Source organism: Bidens hawaiensis, unplaced genomic scaffold (assembly GCF_021521415.1).
Source record: "Bidens hawaiensis isolate Kalapana, Puna unplaced genomic scaffold, B.hawaiensis_p1.1 tig00020764_1, whole genome shotgun sequence".
Classification (NCBI taxonomy): Eukaryota; Viridiplantae; Streptophyta; class Magnoliopsida; order Asterales; family Asteraceae; genus Bidens; species Bidens hawaiensis.
This window is the reverse complement of record NW_027493189.1, coordinates 78,618-104,769: the sequence shown is the minus strand read 5'-3', so window position 1 is coordinate 104,769 and position 26,152 is coordinate 78,618. Positions and strand designations below refer to the sequence as shown.

General features: G+C 36.4%; 1 pseudogene across 1 annotated transcript; it reads left to right on the top strand.

The window, feature by feature from the left end:
• The first annotated feature begins 8,641 nt into the window (after positions 1 to 8,641).
• Positions 8,642 to 12,434, top strand: LOC143561631 (TPR repeat-containing thioredoxin TTL1-like; annotated as a pseudogene). The gene is made up of 5 exons (XR_013140344.1): positions 8,642 to 8,657; positions 10,724 to 10,815; positions 10,941 to 11,274; positions 11,369 to 11,566; positions 11,651 to 12,434. The product of XR_013140344.1 is annotated as a TPR repeat-containing thioredoxin TTL1-like (transcript).
• The last annotated feature ends 13,718 nt before the right edge of the window (positions 12,435 to 26,152 follow it).

Genomic DNA, 26,152 nt, shown 5'->3' with positions numbered 1-26,152 from the left:
CATCTTGAAGCGTTTGAGCACATCATGGACATACTTGGTCTGATGAATGAACATCCCATCCTTCTTCTGATCAACCTGCAATCCTAAAAAGAAAGTTAGTTCACCCATAGCACTCATTTCAAACCTCTTTTTCATGACGGCCTCAAAATCTTGACACATGGAGACTTTTGATGCAGCAAAGATAATGTCATCCACGTAGACTTGCACCAGCAGGAAGTCGCTTCCATCTCTCTTGAAGAACAACGTGCTATCTATCTTCCCTCTTTCAAACCCATTTTCAAGCAAGTAATCTGATAAAGTTGAATACCAGGCACGAGGTGCCTGATGTAGTCCATACAATGCCTTGCTTAACTTGTACACGTGATCAGGAAAGTCTGGGTCAGGAAAACCCGGAGGTTGCTCAACATACACTACCTCATCAACTTTCCCATTCAGAAACGCACTCTTCAAATCCAACTGAAATACCTTCATCTTCTTATAAGCAGCGAACGCCAAAAACAATCTAATGGCTTCCAACCTTGCTACAGGAGCGAACACTTCATTATAATCAATCCCCTCTTGTTGATTAAAACCTTTAACGACTAGCCTCGCCTTGTTTCTTATGATAATCCCTTTCTCATCTCTCTTGCACTTAAACACCCATTTTGTGCCTATCGCATGCACATGCTTCGGTTTTTCAACCAAAGTCCAAACTTCCATTTTCTTGAATTGAGCCAACTCTTCTTGCATAGCTTCGACCCACGAGCTGTCCTTGAGAGCCATTTGATAATTCTTCGGTTCAATCTGGCTGATAAATCAGGTGTACAAGCATTCGTTGATTATCCCTGTCTCCTTGATGCTTGTGTAAACACAGGTGTGCTCATTCAAGCTACGTCTTGTTTGTACACCGGAGGACACATCACCAATCACATTCTCCAAAGGGTGATCTTTATGAATTCTCGTGGTCGGAACAGAACCAACATGCAAATTGTCTTCCAAGTTAGAAGAGAGCTCGTCAATGGTTGTTTCATGCTGAGAGTGAAATGGATTGAAAAATTCTTCTTCAGTCGAGGCAGCAGGGGTATCGACAACATTTGATGAGGAAGGTTGACATTTATCGATCAGCTGTCTTTGTAATAGGTTTTCTTCCTCATCAAGGATCATCTTCGTAGCAACTCTCTCTTCTTCTTCAGCAATATCCAAATACGGTATGTTAAAAGACTTAAAAAGTTTAACATAGTCGAAAAACTCAGCAGGTCCGTTGCTTGGTTTTGGCGGTTGGTAACTTGTGATATCGGTGTTACACACCACCTCAACCTTGCTGGTCGATGTATTAAAGACACGACTGTTGGGAGTCCCAACAACATAACCGACTAAGATTCCTTCATCAGCTACTTAACCAAATTTAAAATTTGTCTTTAAAATCGAACAAGGGGACCCGAATGGTTCAAGACCACTCAAGTTGGGCTTTCTCCCATGCATAAGCTCATATCACGTTTTACCAAGTCTTTTAACAGTTAAGACTCTATTCAGAACATAACAGGCTGTAGCAACAGCTTCAGCCCAAAACACCACAGGAAGCTTCGAATCAGCCAGCATTGTTCTGGCTCCTTCAATTAATGTTCTGTTCTTCCTTTCAGCCACTCCATTCTATTGCGGTGTATACGGAGCGCTGTATTGGTGTTCAATCCCTCTCTGAAGGCAGAAGATCTCCATCTCAAAATTCTTGAACTCCGTTCCATTGTCACTCTTGATGAACTTAACCCTTTTATCCATAACGTTCTCAACTTTGGTAATCAAATTCTTCACCATCTAAGCCGTTTCGTCTTTTGATTTCAGGAAATATACCCACGAATATCGTGAGTAGTCATCAGTGATCACCAAGCAGTAAGAAGTACCTCCTAGACTTTTTGCATTCACAGGACCGAAAAGATCCATGTGAAGCAATTCTAGAGTACTGGCAATTGAATTGACTTTCTTGGTGAGATGAGATTTCTTGTGCTGCTTTCCCTTCTTGCACGCTATACATTTATCTTAAAAATTGAAATTCTTCAAGGGAACGCCCAGCACAAGTCCATTCCTGACAATGTGGTTCATCTTCCGAAGATGAATGTGTCCCATTCTCCTATGCCACAATTCGGACTCCGATTCGCTCGCTTTTGTCATAAGGCATGATTCTTCCGTGGCCATTTAAGTCGACCTCATATCCATAATATACGTATTTCTTTCACGTGGAGCCTTCATCACAGTACACTCCTCTGGTATCTGAAAACCAGGTTGCAACACAATCGCCTCATTCTTAGTAAAATGAACGGTGTACTCCTTATCACAGATCTGCGACACACTCAGCAGATTGTGCTTCAATTCTTCTACAAAGTTAACTTTCTCCAATGTCATCTTTCCGTTCGACACCGTTCCCATTCCTGTAATCTTGCCACCACTTTCACCGGCAAAGCTCACTCTCCCTCCTTGAACAGGTTTCAAATCGTGTAACAAGTATTTGTTACCCGTCATGTGCCGGGAACAGCCGTTATCTACAACCCAAAGATTGTTGGAAGCCCTGTTCAACTGTTCCTGCACAATATAGCAAAATATTAGAATTTAGGGACCCAAGACCAATTGGTCTTGGATCTATACATCCCAAACTTTGGCTTTCCAAAGTTAGTATCTTGATAATTCCTGTAAGTCCTACTAGGATACCTCCTTGTAGATTGATTGTGAGGCCTACCAAACCTTAGTGAATTGAAAGAATTATAGTTTGTAGTTTGGTTATTAGCAGTGTAAAACTGAGATTTGTTTCTATGAAAACCTGAATTAGTCACATTTTTGAATTTTAAATGGTTTTCATTTTTTGCAGCATGATAATAACTATTAGGCTTATTCTCAGTTTTAGTAGGCCTTACACCTCTGAATCGCTGCTTCAGAGGGCAATCTGCAACTAGGTGCCCTAATTGATTACACCTAAAACAACACCTATGCTCAACCTTTTTATCAACCGGTGTTTTAGATGTCGAGGCTTTATTACCGCCCGTTCGTCTCACATATGGTGGGACGTACGGGTTTAGTGGAGTACTCTTTTTATTCGTCTTATCTTTCTCTCCACCATTGGGTAATACCACCTCCTCTTTTGCCTTACCAGACTCGGATGACTTATCCGAATCCGATGAGACTGGACTTGGATCAGAAATTTTAACACTTGAAACAGGCGAACTTGTTTTGCCTACACTAACATTTGGTTCTTTACAAGTTATTTTAACTGGTACTGTCTGAGCAACCTCAAAATCAACAGATTTCTGAACACTAGGGTTAAAAGTGTAATTGTGATTATAAGGTGGTGGAACCTCATGATAACCGATTCCTCCTCTCTTAGCAGAGGAACCTTGATCACTAACAAGGTGATCAAGAATAGCAGAGGAATTTCTGAACTGCTCTAATTTTCTATTCAGTTCCACCACTTTTACCTGGTGATCAGCAATCGCTTTTTCTCTATCAGCAATTAGTTTGGTTTTTTCCTCCAAAACTTCATAGCTTAAATCAATCACTTCAATTTTTTCAGCAAGTTTTGTTTTTAGGCTTTTAACATCTTTTTCACAAGCTTTTATTTTGACTTTATAGCTATTTTCTCTTGCTTTTGTAAAATGATGATCTTCTTTTAGGGTTTTAAATTCAGCATCCAACCTAACATACTGATCGGTTATAGTTGCTAATTGCTCAGACAAGTTTTCACATTTAGAACATGTAGGTTTAGAACATACCTCGGAGAGCTGGTCATTTACGTCTGCCATAAGAGCTTTTTCTTCTCCGGTAACCTTCTTATTTTCTTCAGTTTCAACCTTCGCCAAATTTGCCTGCTCAAAAGTTTCTTTAAAATGCAGGTTCCAGTTGTATTCTCCATCTCCTCTGGAAATCATTGCACTATAATCTTTAGAACCCCCACTTTGTTGTGTAGACCTGCCCTGACTTCGTTCCACACGCTCATTCCTGCATTCCTTTGCAAAGTGACCGTTTTGCTGACAATTGTAGCATCTCACCTTCGCCTTGTCAAACCCTGGCTTTCCACCGACAAACTTTCTCCCGGTCTTTCTCATAAACTGCTTCACTCTTCTTACGATCATAGCCATCTGCCATTGCAGATCCATTTCCTCCAGATCATCAGCATCAATCTGGTCATAGTCTTCATCCAACATAGCTGGATCAACAACCTTCCCTTGAATGTAGTTCTCATAGGAAGCAATAAAAGAAGCATAGAGACCAAACTGCTCTTCAGCAGACTTGACACTCATAGGCATCTTAGAGTAGTTGTTGCTGGGAATACTTGGAGAGCAACTACTCTTGCTTACCTGGGGTTGAGAACCACTCGATCCACCTACTACATAGCAAACATCACCATTTGTGTTGACTGACACATGACCCTCATGTGATGAGTTTGCGCCCGACTCTCCCTTCGAGTAGTAGGCAGCAGATTCAGTCTTCGATCCTGAGCTAGTGTTGACTTTAGCTCCATACATACCTGGATCTTGAACCTGATCCATAGGTGTCTCTTTTCTGACCATGTTAAGCTCAAAGGTTCTGAGCTTGTTGACTGCCGTTTCTAGATCATATGTGGGAAAGTCTTTGTCTTCCCTCATCAGCACAGTGTACATCTCCCATTTTGGTGGGAGAGCATCTAGAAGCTTCTCAACTATTTCTTCTTCTCGGTAAGAAATACATTAGTTGCTCAGTTCAGTCATCAGATGGTAATATCGAGTGATAATATCATCTAAGGATTCATTCTTCAAATACTTGAAGACTGAGAACTGGGTTTTGAGCAATTTTATCTTTGAAGCACGGATTCCTACATTCCCTTCAAATCTGTTCTTAAGAGCTTCCCAAAGCTCTCTTGCTGACGTGTACTTTCTAAACGTATGAAGTATCTCTTGTGGAAGAGCCATAGTAATAGCAGCATGAGCCTTGCTCTCGGCCTCATACATCTTTTTCTCTTCTTCTTCCGTTTTGCTATACTTTTTGATTTGATCACGACCTTCATACTCCATAACTGGTGGAATATAACCATCTTGGATGCATACCCACATCTTCGCATCCTGGTACTTGACATATTGTATGAACCGATCCTTCCATGCAACGAAATCGGTTCCCTTTAGCAATCTTGGGGCCTTAGTAGCTGACCCTGCTTCAACTTCCATCTTCACTAACTCAGAGATGTTAAGCGACGACATCTTTCCCGAAAAGTAAGAAACCCGAAAAAAATCAAAAAATTTTCTGAAAAGTACTGTAGGCGAAGTTACGGATAACTTCGCTTAAGCCTTAACTTCGCCGCTGATTAACTTCGTTGAAGAACTTCGCTGATGATTAACTTCGCTTAAGGTAAGCGAACTTAGGAGATAGGCGAAGTTGTAGAGAACTTCGCTGAGTTAGGCGAACTTGAGAAGGTAGGCGAAGTTGTGGATAACTTCGCTTAACCTTATATCTTCGCCGAAACCCTACGTATCCTGACGGCAACTTCGCCTGATGAACACGGACGTTTTTGCAGATCTGAAATCTGGATTTTACGAGGTTTTTGACGGTGCAAAGGCTTGAACACGATGGTAGGAGGTAAGATTGACTCAAAAACACAGAAAACACGTCCCGCGAATAGTCGAAACGAGACGATTTCTATACCCGCGTGAATATCCCGAACCACACAATCGAGCAAATGCTCTGATACCAATTGTAGGTTCCCTGGACGGATCGCACGAGATATCTCGGTCTACTCAGGTGCGGAATCCCTCCGTAGATCGTTACAAGTATAGAACACGAATCACACGAACACACGTTATATATTATAACTCAAACACGTGATGTAATATCACTGTTACAGACTCTCGTCCTCACGTTACAATGAACTCGAACAACTGACACGAACTTAAACGACGATTACAAACCAAGCCGTAACCTAGAACTATAAATACACGACAACTTCGCCTGGCATGTTCAGGCGAAGTTGTCCATAACTTCGCTTGACTAACAAGTTCGCCTGTTAAGCGAACTTGTCAGTAACTTCGCTTAAACATACAAAACATAATTAAACAATACAGACTTGATTACAGACACTAGACTATGAACTACTGACATTATGCACCAACAACATCTTTCCCGTCACCTTTTCAAACAACCCTTTTTCGTGTATATTACTTTTTTTAAGCACAAATTTGTAGATCTACGCAAAACCCAAAATATTCACTTATTCAAACACCAAAACATGAAGATTTAAACACCACTTTTACCCATAATTCATGCACTTTAAACACAAACTTTGATGATTTAAAGCTTGGACACACTTTTTCTTGAACTTTTGAAGATTTTTCTTGAGTTTTATGAACCCGTAACCCACTAAACCTCTTGAAAATCCGTCTTTATTCACAAGCAAGACCAAAATCCAAGGTTGTGACATAAGATCTACAACTAGTAGAGCCTGAAAACTCTGATACCAATTGTAGGTCCCTTGACCGAATCTAACAACACACTAACTATTACTAGTTATCTTGGATCAAAATCTACACTAGTTGGCGGAAACAACTAGTTTGGACCGAGATCTCGGATCTTGTTGTGAAGGTATTATTGCCGTGAACTAGAACAAGAGAAGAGAGTTTGTATGTGTTAGGTTAAGATATTTGCCAAAAGTTACTTGTGTATGAGACACGCACACAATATATAGTGTGTGTGATCTCATGCACCTATTCATTGATATACGGCCCAATGGGATCCAAAATACAATGGCCTAGGGCCCAAACATACAAAGATAAATGTTTAACAAACATAACCAACCAAACGAACTACAAGCTAAACATAAGAAACAAATACGAAAGACTAACAACTAAAAGGGCCTTACAACGGGCTCGGACGGCGATTGCGAAAGCGAAGGGCGATGGGCGCAATAACTGTTGTGAAATGCCTGCCATAGTTGGAACTGTAACACATCCAACTTTATTGCATCAGATCTTCACCATTTTAATGGTTTATTGTGGTTCTGTGAACATTGACTATGAACATAGGGATGAGTCTATGCTGATCAATATATGATTTCTAGTTGTGAAGTTAAAAGAGTTCATTTTTAGCTATACATGAAACTGAAAAAAACCAAACCGAAAGTTCATTATTATGTTTTTGGTAAAACATAACTTACGGTACAGTTTGGTTTTGCATGTAATATAAACCGAACCGAACTACATTTCTAAATTTTAATTTTTTTATTTTAAATAATTTATAAGATTTTAATAATTATGTAACTCAAATATGTTAGCCCAGATATATAATTATAATAGTCCATTATTTATTTATTAACAAAATAATTTAGGTCCAAATTCATTATTTTGGGCCAAATTTTTATCTTCGCATTAAAATTATCAAGTTTAAATGACAAAACCGAAAAACCAAAAGTTTCGGTTTTCAGTTCTTTATATCTCAAGACCGACCCAAGCAAAACTATGCACACCCCTAGGTTTACATAACTAATCAATTAGGCAGATGATGGTACATTTGTTGTGCTTACAGATCCTATCATTCTCTAAACTTTGATAAACATTTAACTCTGCTAATTATCATAATTATAATACGCACAAAATGATGAAATTAGGTCACGAAAAACGCATATGACCTATGCTGCTTCTCAAATAGCATTAGTTTACAAGTAATAATTGCATGATTTCATGCAAATACTCGGGTCTGGTGCAAAATTGAGAAGTATTAAGATCACATAACCGAATTCCGAGTTTAATAGTTAATGAAGCAGGATTATACTGCTCAGATCAAAATGAAGCCGACCATCCCCAGCCCGATCACTCTTCTTGGCCCAAATTTTTGTGTTTCTTTTTAAGAATTGTGTATATAAATATTTTTTGAAAAAATTGTGTATTTTTAATGTTTAAAAGCAATTACTAAATTCATTTAAGCCCAATCTTTAATCTATAATAATTTTTTCACAACCCAAATAACAACCAATTACCTCATTTAAACATTTAGGTAGCGTTTAGTATGTATGAATGAGAGACGGAATGGAATGGACCATTATGATGGAATGAAAAAAAAATGTGTTTGGTTGGTCAATGGAATGGAATCACCCATTACACTGTTCATTCCGTTCCCTCCAAAACAACCAAAATTCATTCCATCCACCCCCGTTGTTTTTTATCCATTCCATCCCCATTTCACGCTATATCATCTCCACCACCCTCCCACCACTACCACCCATTGCCCTCTCATCACCACCACCACCACTACACATTGCCCTCTCACCACCACTATCACCACTGCCTCCGCCGGCCGCCACCACCCATCACCGTCCGCCTCCGGTGCCCGCTGTCACCACCACCCGCCTCTACCGCTTGCCGCCACCAACACCCGCCCCCGCCGCCCGCCGCCACCAACACCCGCCTACCATCGCCGCCCACCACCGCCACCACCAACCATCGCTCCCAGCCATCACCACTATCACCCGCTGCGTACCATCGCCACCACCGCCCACTATCACCACCACTTGCCACCACAAACAATTTCTCCCGCCGCCCACCACCCACCACCACCATTACTGCTCGCCGCCTACCACTACTATCCCACCGCCACTCACTACCTTTTTTATTTTATTTTGACTTTTTGTAGCTTACCAAAAAATAAAAACTAATAGTTCATGTCATTCCCACATGGTAACTAAACATGTCAATAGAATGGTAATGATCGATTCTATTACCTTATTCATTCCATTCCCACGCTTATTCCATTCCATCGTTCATTTCATTACCTCATACCAAACATACCCTTTGTTTAAGCCAACAAAAAAATAATTACTAAATTGGCGAATGTTTTTTTTTAACTTTTATGGGGACGGGTCTTACTTTCGATTAGTTGACAGAAACCCAAAATTAACTTGAGAAACGAAGTAAAATCTGGATTATTGAAGATAAACACACTTGAATAACAACATGCTGATGCATCTAATCGCTTAATCAGCGATTTAATCATATTAAGCAGGAACATTGCAATTATTGAATGCAAGTAAAGAGAATTGTGAAGGTGTAAGTTTGCGCTGATTTTGGAGACACAAAATGCGAGATATCTGTTACAGAAAATTTTAACCGGGTTGATTATTGGACTAAAACAAACTCTAATAGATGAATTAATGGATGATTTATGGGAGTAATACGAGAGTAATGTTAGAAACCCATAGTTAAAGGTGTAAATATGATGATATTAATATATCTTGAACATTGTTACAGACAATATATATCTATATCTATATCTATACTAGGCGACTCTTCACTTTCTCTCTCCGAGACGACGCCGCTATATTAACTACAATTCACCGGCGAGTTCAAACCCATAATATTCCTCCGGCGATGTTCCCTTCAATACTTCAGTTACACACCTTCCATTCAAGTCAATTTAATACTCCTTCAATTATTGATACCCCAAATAAAGATGTCAGTTTCAATTGAAGATTTGTGTAAAAAGGCGATATTTCCCTGGCCTTCAACTCGGTTCCGGTTTGCTCTTTAATAATTGTTGCAATTACTCTATTTGTTGCATTTGGTGAGCGATGATGATAATGACCCAATAATCGTAGAAAAACCAATAATGATAATGCCAGCGGGAGCAGCATCGACCAGTATTAAGTCATCATCATCATCTGTCACACAACATCTCAAGCAGCACAAAAAGAGATAATCGTTCTTCCGGTAATCAAATTGCATCTTTCATATTTTACTGCATAATTTGGTGATTGCAAATAACATTCATATCTGTTTGCTGTTATCTCAGCTTACTTTTACTCTTATTTTAATTTCATGTTCTTAGATACTATCACAATAGTAGGAATATAAATTATAACAGTTGGAATTGCTTATTGATACACTAATCAGTTCATTTGATTTAGTAAATTAACAAATACTTTTGTTCATGTTCATTCATATGTTAATAAACGAATATAAACGAACTTATTTTCAAACGTTTCAATAAACTTTAGGTTCATTAACCGGCCTATTCATGTTTTATACGAGTATTCATGACCAGGATGTTCTCAAGAACAGATTGTGGGGCAGAAGGCTGGTATATTTAAAGTAGCAATAAAAATATACTAGGTTGTTTTTGCATTTTTCTTTCTAAAAAAATATAATAATAATGTAAGTTAAGTATATCTCAACAGTTAAAGTCACTTAATTCCTTAAGTATAGACTGTAATGAAAATGACCAGGTTATCCTTTTGCAGGCGTGCCTTTAAGTTGCAAACCAGTGGGATGCCAATTTATTTACTTTTTAGTTTAAACGGGCTTAAATGGATTGGGTTGGGTAGGCTAACTGATAAACACTTTCTTCCCTTTCAGTTTTTAATTTGGTTATTAGATGCCATAAGAAACTATATAATTATTGTAATGAATGAGACTTTGTTTTATAACTGAATAAACAAAAACTTTTGTTCATGTTCTTTTTTATTACACAAACAACCATAAGTGAATGCATATGAATGAACATAAACGAATTTAAATAGTTATTTTCTACGTTACAGTTGTGTTAGGCAGTTATAGTTTATCTCAGTTAAAAAAACAAGATATTATGAACGGTTTATTTGATTAATGGTGACATATCATAACTTTTTGGTGCTATTATTTCGTATGTTTTATAAAACTGATTATATATATAGGATATTGTTTGTGTGATAGGTTGTTGGTGCAATGACTCGGTCTTGATGTTTTTCTGAATGCACCTAAATTTGAAGCAACTTCGTGTTCCCAAACGAAATTTCTTCGGAATGCTTTCAGAGGCATACATATTGTTTGTTCGTGCTCAGATTGACATGGCATTGGGAAGGTGAGCAAAACGGGCGGGTCGGGCAGGGTGTATGGGTCGAATGGGACGGGTCGGGTCAAATTTTTTGAAATTGCTTCCTCTATTTATATCATAGTAAATACACTTTTTTTTTGTTTATTTTCAAGATTCGACGATGCAACGAACTCAATCGAGAAGTTGGGTCAAATTGACCCACGAAACGTTGAGGTTGCATATTTGCTTCAAAACGTCAGGTCAGTGTCTCGGGCCCGAGCTCGTGGCAATGATCTTTTCAAGTCAGAAAGACTTACAGAAGCGTGCTCAGCTTATGGTGAAGGGTTAAGGCTCGACCCAATGAACCCGATTCTGTTTTGCAATCGGGCTGCTTGTTGGTTTAAACTGGGCCAATATGAGAAATCACTTGAGGATTGCAATCAACCACTCGTTATCCACCCAAACTACACAAACACACTTCTTAGACAGGCTGCCACATTTAGCAAGGTATCAAACATTAGATTTTTATCAGTTTATGATATAATATTTGTAAAAATATTTTTTTGTTGACTGACTCGACCCGGCACGTTTGGCATTGCAGCTCGATAGGTGGGATGAATCTGTGAAAGATTATGAGATTTTGAGGAGGGAACTGCCGAACAATAATGACATTGCTGAGTCATTGTTTCATGCTCAAGTTGCTATGAAGAAGTCTCATGGAGAAATAATATGAAGTTTGGGGGCGAAGTTGAAGTGGTTACAACTCTTGATCAGTTTAAAGCTGCAGTTGCTTCATCTGGTTACTTTTCATTTGCTTTGTTAAATGTTGTTTATGAATATTATGTTTTGTGTGTGTTGAATTTATGAAGTTTGAAAACTGCAGGAGCTTCAGTTGTTCTTTATAAAACGTTATCGCATCTTCAATGCAAGCAAATAATTCCATCTTTTGAAATGCTTTGCAGCCGGTATCCGTCTGTTAGTTTTCTCAACGTAAGATATGATCGTCTGGTTTGATTTGTTTGTTGTTTTGTCTGATTGTGTTGAACGGGTGGAGCCGATGCAATTTTAGCCCGTTAAACCTTACTTGACTGCACCCAACGGGCCCATTTGCAACACATAGGTGGTGTTTTGTCTGACGGGCCAGCCCAACTTGGCCCAAACCAACTCCACCATGGTTTGGTGGGCCGTCACGTGATCACATAATCTAGAGGTGCAAAAATCTCGTTTTTGGCCCGAATTGGTTCGAATGTCACAACTAAGAATATGTTCGTTGTTCCCATTTGCTACCTTTGCCTCAAACTTTGACATCTGATTTAGGCTTACATTGCGACCTTTACCAACTTGTATATATACTCATGGTATGTTACATGTAATATGTCCTCTTCACAATGTAGTATTATATCCTACAACAAGATAAACAGTTCATAAAAAGAATTCTAAATTATGAGAATGACATAAACATAGAAACGTCTCCTCTCTCAATCAATCGTGTTCGTCACAGAATATAAACTTGCAATCTTATTGTATTATGTACTAGGCCGACCATTATCTATTGATAACATGGCGTATAAATCTATCGCTTTATAAAATACTTCTAAAAGTACGAAACTGAGCACCTCTTATTCACCATTTTGACTTTTGCAAGTCAATTAGATGAGTCAAAAATTGAACACCTTACTCATCGGCTTAGTTTTGCAACTTAAAACCTTACAAAGTCAAATTATTGATTAATAATACGAAATACAAAGTCGATTTCAAGTGTCGGTCACTTTTACCCCATTTTCTTTCAAGTCTACCCAACAAAATTCTTAAAACTCACTTAATGTAAGTGGATTGCTGCCACATAAGTTGAGCTTAAAAATCGGATGTCCAATTATCTTGTTACGAAACATCGACCTTTCAGATGGTATTGTCAAGAGGAACATCAAGCGAAAACACAAAGGTATTGGTGCACCCATCCAAAAACATCACCGCTCCAGGGTTTTCACCAAAAACGATGTTTATCGAGAGGTCCTCCACTACCGATGACCCAAAAAATGAACTTACTATTTGTAGGCTTACAAAAGCTTATTTTTATATTGATCTTTTAATTCGTCTACAATCTCCAACATGTTCTTGAAACAAATGCTTGATTAAAATACAAAATTTGATACCTCAATAAAACACAAGCAAACAAAATAATTAAATACGTATACAGCTGCTTAAATTATTTTCTTTTTTGGTAATTGTTGTATAAAATTTCAAATTTTGGTATCCTAAACTATACCGAATATAAATTTTACTATAGAAAATGTCGGCAATCGAACGAGCCGCTACTAACCGAATCATAGTTGTGTTCCCTCCGCAACGCGCAGGCACTCTTACTAGTATGTATGTATATATATATATATATATATATATATATATATATATATATATATATAGAGAGAGAGAGAGAGAGAGAGAGAGAGAGAAAAGGGTTCAAAAAAAAAGAAAGAGTTTCCTAGGAATGGTAAGAGCGAATAGATTTTTGACATATGACATTACAACATATGGTGAAAGAACAAATCTAGGAAACTATGACGGTTTTTGATAATTTTAAATCTCAACCATTGATTGATATGATCCAATGGCTATGATTTATTCATAGTATTCTTAGGAAACTACTTATTTTTAGGATAACTCTCCCCTATATATATATATATATATACACTAGTTTTTATCCCCCGTATTACGGGGGTGTTGTTTTATATTATTTGTTTTTAATATTTATTTATTTTTTGAAATTTTATTTTTTATCGTATGAAAGTTAATAATATACTTATGGTTTGATGATAAATTGTTTCACAAATAAATGAGATGTTATAACCCGGTTTAAAAGTTATATGGGTTTGATGAGACCCAAGACCCGTTTATTTTTTTACTATAAAATTAGTTTTTTAATTATAAATTATTTATATATATATATATATTGTAAATAAATCATATATTAGTTTTTAGTATATCCCTAAATTACAGGATTTTTATATCAAATATTTGGTGAGATTAATTTTTAATTTAATGAGGGTGTTATAACCCGTTTAAGAAATATATGAGTTTGATGAGACTCATACCCTAGAATTCGGTTCAAATGCATGAGAAGCCTCAATTTAAACATTAAGCAAATCTGGTGACTCCAAAAAAAGGGGGAGCGACCACATCACGACACATATGATTTTTATGTTTTTGTTTATATATATATTATATATTATATATATATATGACATCTATAATTGTACTATTGTCTCTTAGTGGTTGAGCGTGTTAGGATTGTCCTTTTCCAGCTGTTGTTGTTGTACGAATTTCTTTCTATTTAGTAGATGTATATGCTCTTGTAGTCTCTTTCGTAACAATGCCCTGATTATAGTTGCAAATGCTCTTTCTGCGGTGTCACCCATACAAGCCCCCTCCCCTAGTCAGTCGATGCTTCGGGTCGTCTTACTAATTTTTGGGTGGTTTCTTCTATGTTAACCATGGGCCCTTCGACATCTAAGTTTCGTCTAACTATTGACTTGATTTGATTTGACGTTTTCCGCTTTTACTGACGGATGCGTCTCCCCTGTTTTATAGGGAACACTTCCCCTTATAAAACATTTTCCTTCCCTCTTTCTTCGTTATTTGGATCCATGTTTCTTCAAGTCTCATCTCTTTTCTTATTAAGTATTTTTTATTTCTTCACTTTTGATTTCTTTCTTTCCGATCATGTTTAATGTAGGGGTAAAACGCAAGTTTGACCATCTACAACTGTCGGAGCATTGTTACGAAAAGAGATTAAAAGAACATCTATGCTCACTAAAGATAAAGATGACCGTACAATAGGCAACAGCTGGAAAAGACAATTTTATTGTGCTAAGCTATTAGAGACAATCTATCGTGCTTGCCATTAGAGACAATAGTACAACTATAGAAGCCATATTGTCCTATATATATATATATCTCAAATGTTTGTAACAATGCTCAAGATATGAATATAAATATATTTACACATTCACTATGTGTTTTTGAACATCTTTAACATCTCTCTAAAATCACTCTCCTAAATCATCTATGTATTAACTCAATAGATCCAATCTGAATACCTTCCCAGGGTGGATGAAGTAAGGGATATCAAGAAAGAAACAAAAATGATCATGGTTAATAAAGAGATAAATATGGAAGAATCAATGATCTATGCTAAATTTCTTGAACAAAGGGTTACTGTGGGAGAACATTTACCAAAGGCGGTCAAGAATTGCCTATTGGAACTATTATCCCGATCCATAGACGTTTTCGCTAGCGAGTGTTGTCATACCCAGACCAAAGGTGGCGGAACATGCTGGGACGTAACCTATTGATTGGATGGTAGCATAAAAGACACTAATTAAAGCGACAATAATTATTTAATTTAATTGATATTAACAAGTACGCAAGTTAAATAATAAGAAATAAATACGTCATGTTTTTTTTGTATTTTGAATCATATCCTAACGTAAAACTAATATCTTCGATCTTGAACAATGTCAATTACTTATACCTGTAGCAGGTATCAAAATAGAGTTTGTCAACACGAATGTTGGTGAGAATAAATAAGTTTTAGTTTTATATATGTAGATAGGTAAATCACAGTTCATATGTAAATGGTGAGCATTACAAATCTTATGAAAATGTAAACAACTAAATAGATGTGGACCAGTTCCTATTGATATACAAAATCAACGTACTTGTGTTAATATATGGTCATACTAGATAACAATAGATGAGGATGAGATACCAACCACTAAACATAAAATAAACATTTAAGCACATAGAGCATGCAATAATCACATATAAACATATAATGAGTTGCGTTTTGAATAAATGTGGTAATAAAACATGAGTAAAAGTGAATAATGTATACATGCTACCCCAATAATATAAAAGATGAAAAAATTGGTACGTAAACTCACCTTTAAAATAAGGTAGATGATAACATGAAGACGGTATCAGTTACGACAAATATAAGTTAGTTAGCTCCACAAGGAATCTTGACGATAAGTCCTAATTATAAAATATACAACTAAATAAATATTCTAACGATATAACAATAAGACATGATAGCATGGGTTTTATAACAGATTTGAGATCAATAAGGCGTTGAATAAAAATTCATATTAATTTATATAAGTGTAATAAGAACGTAATCAATTTAAATGTTATTAAACGTTACATATTGATAACAAAGTAATTTAAATATTATATATATATATATAAGTTTGTAAATTAAACTAAAACTTGTTTTGAAAGTTTAACGGTGACCGGCTTGTTCAAATGAGTAAAACCAATTTTTATTAATTTATTTATGGAATTATATTAGGTTAAAACAAGAATATATATATAGATTTATAATACACACACACACGATTAAACGAAGACATTTGAGAGTTTTAATGATGTTTGTTCGGTTAAACGAGTAAAATAAATACTAGGTTTTATTATATATGTAAATAGTTGATGTGTTGTAAAACACACTTGTTTTCCGCACAATTTATCATTGTTTTAATCTCTTATTTATCTAATATTTAATGTTTTTAACTTTTTTTAGTATGATCTTACATGAGTATGTATTTTGTAGGTTACGGGGTTAAAGAGAAAGAAACCGAGCTTTGAAAGAGATTTAGAGGCCTTTTATGCACTATTATTGAAGAATCAAGTTAAATGCCCGACCCATATTCATTTTTTGAAGCCCATATGTGTTATAATATAATAAACAACAATAAAATAAACCCTAACCAGCCCCTAAATCCCGAAATCAGCAGCTACACCAAGAAAAGAGAAGAAAAAAAGATATAAACCCTAAACCTTGTGAGAATTCCGATCGGAAGCTTCAAGTTCAAGGAAGAAAGGAGTGTTGCAGCCAAGATTACAAGTGTTTCTAAGTACTTTTCACAACCAAGGATATCCATAAACATCATTTTTCATCTACATATACTTTGGTTTGGTTTATGTTTCATAACTCTTTTGATTTTGATCTTAAAAGTGAATTGTTTTGCAATTGAGTTGAGGATTGAATTGTGTATAAACATAATTTGTGGAATGATTTTGATTATGTTTGTGGTGATTTATATGATGTTTAAAGTGAGTTATACCTGCTGTCCAAAAGTTATGAATAGCTAAACTTGTTAGTTATACGTAGGTTTGATGATTATTGTTAGGTTTTGATGAGTTTATTGGATTGTTTGATCATCATGACTTGAGTAGTTAATGAAAGTTTGGTTTAATATTGAATTAGGTTGTGTTTAGTGGCTGTGATTTTATTAATTATTCTCATAAACCCCTTGCTTTGATTGATTGAATTAGTTTTGATTGATTGTTGCTTGTTTGACTCTTTACTTTGTGTTTAGAGATTGTTTGCAAGGTGTACAACCGTAGGGTTTAGTTGGGTGTGTTAATTGATTGTATTCAGCGGGTAGGTACCTTCTTAGAGACTGAGACGTGATAGGAAGTAAACTCGTCTCATAGCTTTTACTTGTTAGGATTAGGATATCACGAGAGCGGGTTCGGTTATTGTCGGGTTTGGGTTTATGAGCGATTAGTTGATCTAGTTTAAGTTAAACCAAATTGTTCCTCCATCCTTGGTTGCGTAGTATTCGTTTCCATTAGGATTGTGTGTCGGTGAGACCGGGAGGAGAGTCGACATTAGAACACTTTAGCAATTCGTTTCCCGATTTGTTCTTAAAATCAATTAAGTGTAAGTTAGGGTTTGTTAGTGAGACCGAGAAGTGATCTAGCTTTCTTGAGCGAACCTTAGTTGTGTCATCCTTTGATACCGGTGTCGTGAGATTATTCAATCCATTAGCTCATTTGACCTTCAATATGATTCTTACCTAAGTAGACGTTTTCTCCATTGTTAGTTTCAGTAGTAAAGTTTCGTTAAGTCTTGTTAAGTTTAGTCTTTTAATTTATTTAAAGTAAGTTAGGTCAAGTAGTTTAATTATTAAAAATCATTTAAAAAATATTATTCTTAGGAAGGTATTTTCTAGGGTTAGTGATCATAGAAGTTTTCACGTGTCCTCGTGTTCGATACTCGAACTACCTTAGTTCTATATTACTTACGGTCGGTACACTTGCCGGTTGTGTGTAGTTTTGTTAGGAAAATCTGTTTTATAAATTTAAAGCTTAGTTGTGAGTTCCCTAGAAAGAAACACCCTTTAAACACACATCAATAGTATTAAAAAATAATATAAAAAGGAATTAAAAAAGAGAGCTAAACCGGCCCCAAAAGGCTCGAACTCGCGTCCCACAAGGACAAAGGTCTTAATGAAACATGCACTGGCCACACAGGCCAGTGTCTAACCTGGTTTCAATATGAAAAACAAAATTTATAAGCACAACCCTAAACAAACTCAATTCCTTATAAACCCTAGATTAAACATCACCTGAATTGGACCTTTTTTATCCTCTGTCAATCAAAATTGACAGAGGGCTTTTGTTAAGGTCTTAAATCCGATCAAGAAACACCAACCAATTACCTAACATATGTTCTAATTGACAAAGATCGACGACCTAGGGTTCACGGAAAAAACATGACATCAAAGGTGGGCTAAAACTGCTCCTGAGCATAAATTTATAAAGAGGTTTGCTTTGTGGTGGTGTAAGGACGGTGTTATACTAGTTAATTGAAATAAGATCTTATATTTATAGGGTTTTAGGGTTAGTCTTGACCACGTTATGAGTTAGAAAGGAATTGACGAATTCGTTAGCTTTAGCTGTCAATTAATTGAAATTTACCATAAAGAGTGATTTCATGAAGAACAAGGGATGAGTAAGTAGTTCAATTCGGTGAATTACGACAATAATCATGGATTCAAAATGAGGGGGGGGGGGGGGGGACGCCGACGAGAAGAGGGAGGGAGAAGGAAATAAGGCTTGATTTATTTACAAAATGGTCCTAGTGTTTGATTAGTTAGCCAAGTTCGGACATGGCATAGTTAAGGGGTGGATTATGCACATTGTTGATACTTATATGATTTTAAAAAATAAATGTTACCAACATCGAGTGTCGGGAAGTGAAATGAGTGATGAAGAAAGTAATACTATCTCATCATTTTCATTTAATAGTGAAGATTGAATAACAACAATAAAAATAATAATAACAACAACAACAATAATAATTCGTCATTTTTATTTTATGACGAAGAAATTAGAAAAAAATTTATTCAGGTCGGGTTTTCGGGTCCGAAAGTTGACGAATGTTACAAGTTTCATATATGAGAGCAGTTCCTTGGGGACTGACTGAACACCAATTAAAGGTACACAAAACCAATCAAACAAAAGAAGCGAAGTGTCAGACCAGAAAAAAGCAAAGCCATCACAAAAGAAGTGGCAAAATTGTTAGATGCGGGCATAATAAGAGAAGTAAGATACCAAACATGGATAGCCAATTCAGTATAGGTAAAAAAAGTGGATAACAATTGGAGAATGTGTATCGACTTCAAAGATTTAAACAATGTCTGCCCGAAGGATTGTTACCCTTAGCCAGATATAGATGCAAAGGTGGACTCATTAGCCGATTACAAGCTGAAGTGCTTCTTCACTTCCAATGGTTACCACCAAATATAGATGCACAAAGAAGATGAAATCAAAACAACATTCATTACCAATGAAGGCATCTTCCGCTACCAAAAGATGCCAGTCTATCTAAAAAATGCAGGAGCAACATACCAAAGGTTGATGGATAAGGTGTTTAAAAGACAAATAGGGAACAACCTAGAGGTTTATGCCAAGGACATAGTAAAACATGCAACACCGAAGAAACCATGCTCAAGGATATCACTGGTATCTTTGCAAGGTTAAACAATATCAGCATGAAGTTAAATCCGACCACTAAGATTGATTGTAATGAATGCAGATATGGATGATTTATGAGAATGATTTTAGAGAGAAAATAGAGAGATGTTAAAAACACACAGTAGAGGTATAATTGTATTGATATTCATATATTGTGTGTATTGTTATAGACATTTGATATATATATATATATATGACAATATGGCATATATTGTTGTACTATTGTCTCACATGGCTGAGCATGATAGAATTGTCTCAAATGGCTGAGCACGATAGATAGAATTGTCCTTTTCCAGTTGTTGTCTGCTGTACGACCATCTTTGTCTTTAGTGAGCATAGATGTTCTTTTAATCTCTTTTCGTAGCAATGATCTGACCATAGTTGTAGATGGTCGGTCTTGGGTGTTACCCCTACAAGTCCCTCTAGTCAGTAAATACGAGACCTTTGTTTCGGGTCATCTGACTAACTTCTGGTCATTTCTTTCTAAGATAGTCATGGGCCCTTAGACATCCGAGTTTCATGTGACCTTTGACCTGATTTGATTTGTCGTTTTCTCGCTTTTTCTGACTGTTGCATCATCCCTACTTGATAGTGCTTGCCTCACCTCTTAAATGCTTTCTTTTTCTCTTTCTTCTTTATTTGATTTCCTATTTCTTCAAGTTCCCTCTCTTCTCTTATCAGGCAACTTCTTCCCCCCCTTTGATTCCTTCTTTTCCGGTCATGTCTAATAAGAACGATATGCACCTTCGTTTTTTCTATCTTGGACAAGGATAGTATCAGGAAGGTCGTAGACGAAATTCATATTCCTTTTGATTTGAACCCCACTAGGGCTTCCCCGGATAAACCTATCTATCCTTTCCTGACTGGTAAATTCTCCGTTTATCTAGCCATTTTTAAGGTAGGCAATTGAAGGATTCCCTTAAGTAAATTCTTACTTCGTGTGTTAATTATGTTCGAACTTTATATTTTTCAATGCCATCCCTTTGCTATTGCTCGTATTTCTCACTTTGAAGTTTTATCCCGTTCGTTTCGCAAACCCCAAGTCTACCACTTTTTAGGACTTTTTATCGTCTTTCTCGGGCCGACCATTGGTTTATCTTTGAGAAACGTAACAATGTTAGCCTTGCTACTAACACACCATCTAGTCCTCGTGGATGGAAGAATTATTTTTTTAATCCTGACGACCGGTGTCTTCCGGAGGATATGAAGTGGCGTTCTGTGGAGAGGCCAGTTGCTGACGAAACTACACCGACCTTTGACAGAGATCTGTATATTCTTTTTAAGAAAAAACCTTGTGACTCGATCCCCTATCCCGAAGTTATGTTGTTATGGTACCGTATAAGTAGGAACTGGTTTTCGGATAATAGTTATCCCATCATGTTGGTTGATGGCAAGGGTTAGTTTCTTGCTTGGTTTTCAAGTGTTTTTGTTATACATGTGCTAATATGTTTGTTGTCGATGCAGAACTGGATCTTCGTATGATTCTAAACTTGTGAGGTTCTTATGAGCTTGAAGTCCATGAGTTCTCTTTGGCTAAGGGAGATGTTCCCTTCCTTAAATATACAACCAGAGTCGTTTCCACCACAAGTAGTCAATGGATCTAAATATGTGACCATCAGGCAGCTACCTCATTGAACCTTACCTAAGGTAATTCGTCTCCTTAGGTTATGGATTCATATGCGATCAATTTTCCTCAACCTATCATGTGACCAATTTATTAGAATATGGACCTTCGACTGGTGACCAAAATATTATTACCTTGGGTGATTATGCTGTTAAGGTTAAAAGGGTTTTTTTCAGAGTTTGAAAGTAAAAACTCTGTCTTTCAACCTCCGGTTGCCGAGCTAGTCACTCGGTCCAAGAAGCATCTGTCTGTCACTATAGATGCCCAACCTAAGGTGGCTACAGGTAATGATTCTTTCTTTTTGCATATTTGGTAGCTTTTTGATGAATCTTAATGTTATTGTTTTATCTAAGAAAATACATAGAAGATGGACTGGCATGGTGATGAATCAGCACGCTTTCCCTTTCTAAGGAGGTTGTGGGATGTCGAAGCGATAAGAAATATGTTCCCGACTGAAACTTGACTAGATCTGACACCGTCTCTCATGTTGAATTCGCCAAATATTTCTTGTATAATGTAGGGATTCCCTTGGATACTAACCATGTTCGTTAGTTAAGTGATCCCTATATTTCGGATGCGGTCATGGTGCATGGTGCACAAGATGTTTCTTAAAAAAGTGAGCTCCACCGAAGTTGGTTAGGAGCGTTGTTTGGGGTCAAGAAGCTGGAAGGTCAGGTCATCAGCTGAGATGAAAAATTAAAAGAAAGAGAAAATCAACATGCAGAAAGAGTTGAAGAATCTCTAGGAAGCTAGTGCTGCATTGGTGCATGCCCAGGGTGATGTAACAACTTGGGTTTTTCGAATTTATATAAACACTCGATTCGTTTCGATGCCCGGGTTATTTTATTTAATACATGGTGCTTATCGAGTTACAATTACTATATTATTTATTTATCGCTACACTTATTTAATTTTGACGTTTTTAACCCAAAACATAAAGTTCTATCCATTTCTATATCCATCTCCAAACTTGAGGGGCCTGTATGTAAATTCTTTTATAATCCGTATTGCATGATGGGTAATCCATCCCCAAACCCAACCCATATTAATTTTCACGAACCTTGGATCAATCAATCAACCCATTTAACTATCTAAAATCGTTTGTAACCAACTTTTGATTAAGGAAATCAAATTCGTGCATGATTATCGGCATCACCATTAATGTAATTGAACTAATTATGACCTGTTGACTTGCCCTTCCCTGTTTATATCTAGCACGCGTATTACCAGCCATAGACCGCGTATACGTTGATCATTTCTCAATTAATTTCATAAACACCTTCCTTACAAGGTGACCATCGATAACCCTATAAATAATTGAATCAAATGCACCTGCTTATACTCGTTCATTCCCTCCTATTGCCGACCCTGTTTTCCCTCTCGTTATCCCTCTTCTGAATTCGTTACAAGGTAATTTAATACATGGTTTAATTCGCAATTTAATGCTGATCAATAACCCTAACGTCAATTCAATCAACATGTAACAATTAAACGGATTGATAATTTATGGTTTGTTCATGATCTGGGTGGTCTGTAGGGCTGGTTATATATTTATTCTGGTATGTTATAAATGTCTGTTTGGGTAGCACAGTTGGTTAACGCCTGTGTGTTATAGGACGGAGGTCGCAGGTTCGACCCCCTGCACCCGTTTATTTTTGGAAAACTATTATTATTATTCTTTGTAAGTAATATATAATTATATTAATATTAATAATAACTAAATAAGGTTATTTTAATAAACACCGGTTTTGTAATACTCGTTAACTCTTGTTTTGCTCGTGCATATACGTATAAACTTAGAGTTATATATATATATATATATTATAATTTAAATACTAATGTTTTTAATATAGTAAACTAATTTTATATATATATTTATAAAACCATAATTATTAAGTTATGTTTTCATAGGTCCAAATAATTTTATATAATAAAACCTTATATATAATATTAAATTATTATAATATTGTTTATTTAGTGTTAATAATAAGTTTTTAACTTATAATATTCTTTTTATATCGTTTCTCATTAGGCTTAATGTTCGCGCGTGACTTTTCTTGTCTTCTCATTATTTTAATCATCTTTTGTTCATCTATGAAGGTGAGTACAACATTCCCCTATTTTACTTGTTTTCCACGTTTTGGGGACATGCGTAAATATATTTCTCATATATACTTATACTCAAAACTGCAACTTTGTCTTATGTGTTAACAACTTATACCTTACTTTTTATGTGCTTATTTGCTTTGTATGCTTCCGCATTCGGAGAGGTCCAACATAACCTCAGTCTAGTATGATCATACGCCAGTCGTTATAGCTTTGTGCTTCTTGACATCTCAGTTATACTTGCTTATTTGGTTATTCTCATATGACTTGTTGCAAATACATATTTTTATTTATACTTTGACCTATTGTGTTGCTCACTCATCCTTGAGTTGACAAAAACATTCTATTTTCAACGCATATGCACGTATTCATTTGATGTGAAGTACAAGATCACTTAAGGATTTATGCTAGAAGAAAATTTAATGAGACATATTGTTATTTATTGATTATGTACTTGTTTTACTTGGATTTTGTATGGATGTTTGTTATTTGGAAATTTATTTAATAGATATCGAAACTTATATTATTGCTTAATAATAACCATTGAAAAGCTGTGAGCAATCAGTTACGCCCCGACATTTCCGCCGTAGGTTGGGGTGTGACAGGTGAGGCTCATGACGCACTTACCCATCGACACCTGAGGTGGCTTCTTGCAACACGTTTTGCCTGTTTAGCCAATGACATCATCCATGTTTTGAACATTACCATCTGCCAGCTAGCCAATCGTCTTGAGGCTGATTTTGCTGGCAAGTATTTTTTGTTTTGTTTCTCTTTTTATCGTGTCGTTCGTAGGTTGTTATTGTTCAATTGTAGATGCGGTTGAGGAAGAGGTGAACTCTCTCAAGGATTTGGTGTCTGGTCTTTCTAAGAAGAAGCAGTGGTTGTTTGAGACACGATTGGAGCGCTTTACGCAAATAGTGAAGAAAAGCCCAGATTTGATAACCTTAATAGGTACCATTAACAATGCTGTCAACAACTTGGGATGTCATGCAGGTTTGGTGGAAGGATATAAGCATGCTCAGACGGGACACCTTTGGAGCATATTTCAGAATATAACCCTGCTGCCAAGGGGAAGTGCTATCATTGGAAACCATAAAGAGTTCATGGATGACTCCCATTATCTACTACTTAACCCATGATAAGTTACCCGCTAATAAGAGACATGCAAGAAATTTACAAGTAAAGGCAATGCAATATCAGGTTCAAGGAGGAACCCTCTATAGAAAAACCTACCTAGGCCCACTATTGAGATGCCTAGATGAAGAGGAAGCCAACTATGTGGTACGAGAGATCCATTGGGGAATATGTGGAATTCATTTGGGCTCAAAGGATGATAATGGGGAAATTATGAATGCTGGATATATTTGGCCAGGAATGCACCAGTGCGCGGTTGAGGAAGATAAAAGTTGTGAAGAATGCCAAAGGCATGCTCATGCTGATGAGTGGTTGTTTGATTGTAATTAATTGTTAATAATATTGCATTATTAGTTTAAACAATTATTAAAATATAATTACATTGAGTTATTTTTTATATGTTTTGGCACATGTTGAAAACTAGTTAAAACAAGTCTAATAATCTTAGATTAACGAATAATAATAATAATTTACCTTAATGCGGAGACAATTGAAATAAATCAAATGATGCCATTTTGTTCCACATCATGTGATTGAAAACAAAGAAAAGAATTTTAAAATCAAGATTTAGTATTATTAGTTGCTATTGATGGTCACACAATTTGTATAGGTTATGGGCAAAATCGTAAACTGATTTGTTATATGGCAAAGGAAGTAAATCAGAAGGTGGGCCCCAAGTTTAAGTCAATGGAGCATGACTTATCGTTCTGTAGCTATTTGATGAATGCAAATGACTTTGGTGGACTTTTGTTGGGCCACTAATGAAACATGGGCTGGTGAACAAATTAGATGGCAATGAGGGCTCCAAGCTAAAAAAACACATCGAGGCATTTGAAGAGGGGCACAGGTCATGGCAGTAGTTTGGAGAGGACGCAAGAGAGAAGGCAGCCTAGGGTTACGTGTCACACAAATCATGAAGGCATAATCATGACGAGGCAAGGCTAATCTCGTTATAACTTTCTCCGGGTGAATGGTTCATATAGGTTAATCACTCAATTTTGTTTGTTTATGTATTGGATTTGTTTATGTGATGACAAACATTTAACAGATTGAAGTATTAGTTAATTAAACAGTTTGTTGGTGTTTTGAGTTCTTTCTTTACAACCATGTTCGGTTGATAACAAAACCTAGAAGCGGGTTGGGTGACTAAAAGGGACTGAGTAATTGAATTGTATAGGTTTGATCACAAAAGCCTGTTTCAATGTCTACTTTTAACTAATTTCCAACACCATGTCTATCTGGTGTCCAATTGATCAAACGAGTTTTGTGTGAAACCTAGAACCTGAACCCGGAGGAGGTTGCATTTTCTTTAAATTGTTTTTAAAATCAATCTTTTAATTTCCGTTTGACATCGTTTGTCCATCTTAGTTAGTTAACTTTATATTAAAAATCAAAAAACTTTGTAATACGGAACACATGCTCCTCGTGGATACGATACCCTACTTACTCTAACTATTTAGTTTAATTGGGTTTTTGAATGACTAAAACGACGGTCATCAAAATGGCCATTTTAAAACTATGAAACCACCCAAACGAGTGTACTTTGTTTCCGGTTAAGGCACACATGTTCATACCCCTCATAATATAACATCTCTCCTCTCGGTTTAATATCTGGACCAGCAAAAAATGTGCTAGTATCTCTCTGCCCTCTATACCAAGTATGAACACAATGTAATAAGCTTAGGAGCAAGTCATATC